General features: G+C 31.9%; 1 non-coding gene across 1 annotated transcript; it reads right to left on the reverse strand.

The window, feature by feature from the left end:
- Nucleotides 1-2,204: 2,204 nt before the first annotated feature.
- Nucleotides 2,205-2,311, reverse strand: LOC143672218 (U6 spliceosomal RNA). The gene has a single exon (XR_013169687.1). It is a non-coding gene; the product is annotated as a U6 spliceosomal RNA (small nuclear RNA).
- Nucleotides 2,312-2,790: the final 479 nt, after the last annotated feature.

A 2,790-nucleotide genomic window follows, 5' to 3' on the forward strand; every position in this document is an offset into this window, starting at 1 on the left:
TAAATGAAATAGAGAACAAAAAAAAACAATGGAGAAAATAAACAAAATGAAAAAAATTAAAACGATTTTTTTTTAAAAATAAAGAAAATTGACAAAACTTGTGCATGACTGACAAGTAAAAGAAAGGATACAAATAACAAACATCAGAAATGAAAAGGGGGCATTACAAATGACCCTGCTGAAAGGACTGTAAGAGGATATTAGGAACAATTGTATGCCAATAAATTAGATTACCTGGATGAAATTGAAAAAAATATTAGAAACACAATTTACCTATATTGATTCAAAAAAGAAATATAGTATCTCAAGAAACCAATTACTAGTAAAGAGATTGAATTAGTTATTAAATAACTCCCAACAAATAAACTACATGGACCAGATGGCTTCACAGGGGAATTTTACCGAATAGTCCATGAAGACTTAATTTCAATTCTGCACAAACGCTTTCAAAAAATTCAAGAGAAAGACTCCCTACATAATTCTATGAGGTCAATATCACCTTCATATAAAAGTCAGAAAAAAAATCAAAAGAAGACTATGGAGGAATATCTCTTATGAATATGGATGCAAAATCCCCAGCAAAATACTAGCAAATTAAATCCAACAGCCTTTTAAAGAATTATGCCCATAATCAAGTGGGATATATCGTTAATATGTAAGGGTCATTCAACATTAGAAAATCAATTAATATAATACAGTAAATTAACACAATGAAGGAAAAAACACACACAATCATCTCAATTGATGCAGAAAAGGCATTTGACAAAATCCATGACCTCTTCTGGATAAAAACACTTTGAACACTAGGAATAGGAGGAAATGCTGTCCCAACATGTTAAAAAGCACATGTGTAAAACCCAGACCTAACATCCTACTTAATAAAGACTGTACACTCTATTCAATTCCATTGGTCAGTATATTTACCTTTATGCCAGCACCATGCTGTTTTGACCACTGTAGCTTTGTAAAATACCTTAAAGTCAGGTAGTGTGAAACCTCAGACTTCATTTTTCTTTCTAAGGACACTTTTAGCTATTTGGGGCACCCTGCCCTTCCAGGTAAATTTGGTTTGGTTTTTTTCTATTTCTGAAAAGTAAATTTTGGGGATTTTAATTGGTATTGCATTGAATCTGTATATCAATTTAGGTAGAATTGATATCGTAACTATATTTAGTCTTCCAATCCATGAACACGGTATGCCCTTCCATTTATTTAGGTCTCCTGTGATTTCTTTTAACAATTTCTTGTAGTTTTCTTTGTATAAGTATTTTGTCTCTTTAGTTAAATTTATTCCTAAATAATTTATTCTTTTGGTTGCAACTGTAAATGGAATTTTTTTCTTGATTTCCCCTTTTGATTGTTCATTACTAGTGTATAGAAACACTACAGATTTTTGATTGTTGATCTTGTAACCTGCCACTTTGCTGTATTCATTTATTAGCTCTAGTAGTTTTGCTGTGGATTTTTTTGGATTTTTGACATATAGTATCGTATTAGCTGCAAATAGAGTTTTACTTCTTCCTTTCTGATTTGGATGCCTTTCGTTTCTTTGTCCTGCCTGATTGCTCTAACTAGAACATATAGCACAATGTTTAATAATACTGGTGACAGTAGGCATCCTTGATGTGTTCCTAATCTTAGAGGGGAAGTTTTCAGCTTTTCACCATTAATTGGATGTTAGCTTTAGGATTTTCAGAACTGCCCCTTATGATGTTGTGGTAGTTTCCTTCTGTTCCTAGCATTCTAAATGTTTTTATCAAGAAGGAGTGCTCGATTTTGTCAATTGCTTTTTTACTGCATCAATTGAGATGATCCTGTGATTTTATTCCTTCATTGTGTTAATGTGGTTTATTATAATAATTGATTTTTTTATGTTGAAACAGCCTTGTATGCAGAGATAAATCCTCACTGATCATGGGTATAATAATTTTACTGTTCTGTTGGATTGCTAGTATTTTGTCGAGGATTTTTGCATTGATATTCATAAGAGATATTGGTCTGTAATTTTTCTTTCTTTTGATATCTTTATCTGGTTTTGGTATGAGCATGATGCTGGCTTCATATAATGAATTAGGGAGTTTTACCTTCTTGCTAATTTTTTGGAAGCGTTTGAGCAGAATTAGAGTGACGTCTTTTTAGAATGCTTGGTAGAGTTGTTCTTTGATATCATCTTTACTGGGCTTTTCTTTGTTGGGAGTTTTTTTTTAAATATGGAATGCTTCACGAATTTGCATGTCATCCTTGCGCAGGGGCCATGCTAATCTTCTCTGTATCATTCCAATTTTAGTATATGTGCTGCCTAAGCAAGCACTGTTGGTAGTTTTTGATTATTGATTCAATTTATAAGTAATGGGCTTATTGAGATCTTTTCTTCACGAGTCAGTGTAGATAGTTTGTGTGTTTTTAAGAATTTGTCCATTTCATCTAGTTTATCTAATTCTTTTGGCATGCAGCTGTTCATAGTATCTTCTTATAGTCCTTTTATTTCAGTTTGATTGGTAATAATGCCCCCATTTTCATTTCTGATTTTCATTATTTGTATCCTGTCACCTTTTTCTTTGTCAGTCTAGCTGAAAGTTTGTCAATTTTCTTGATCTTTTCAAAGAACCAACTTTTGGTTTTCTTGATTCTATTTTTCTCTGTATCTATTTATGACCACTGTAATATTTGTTATTTCATTCTTTCTGCTTGATTTGGGTTAGGCTTGATCTGTTTTTTTAATCTTACAGTTTTTTGAAGTTAGGGCTCTGATTTCCACTCCTTCTTTTTTTAAAGTAAATGTGTAGAGCT

The sequence above is a fragment of the Tamandua tetradactyla genome, chromosome X (assembly GCF_023851605.1).
Source record: "Tamandua tetradactyla isolate mTamTet1 chromosome X, mTamTet1.pri, whole genome shotgun sequence".
NCBI classification, from domain to species: domain Eukaryota; kingdom Metazoa; phylum Chordata; class Mammalia; order Pilosa; family Myrmecophagidae; genus Tamandua; species Tamandua tetradactyla.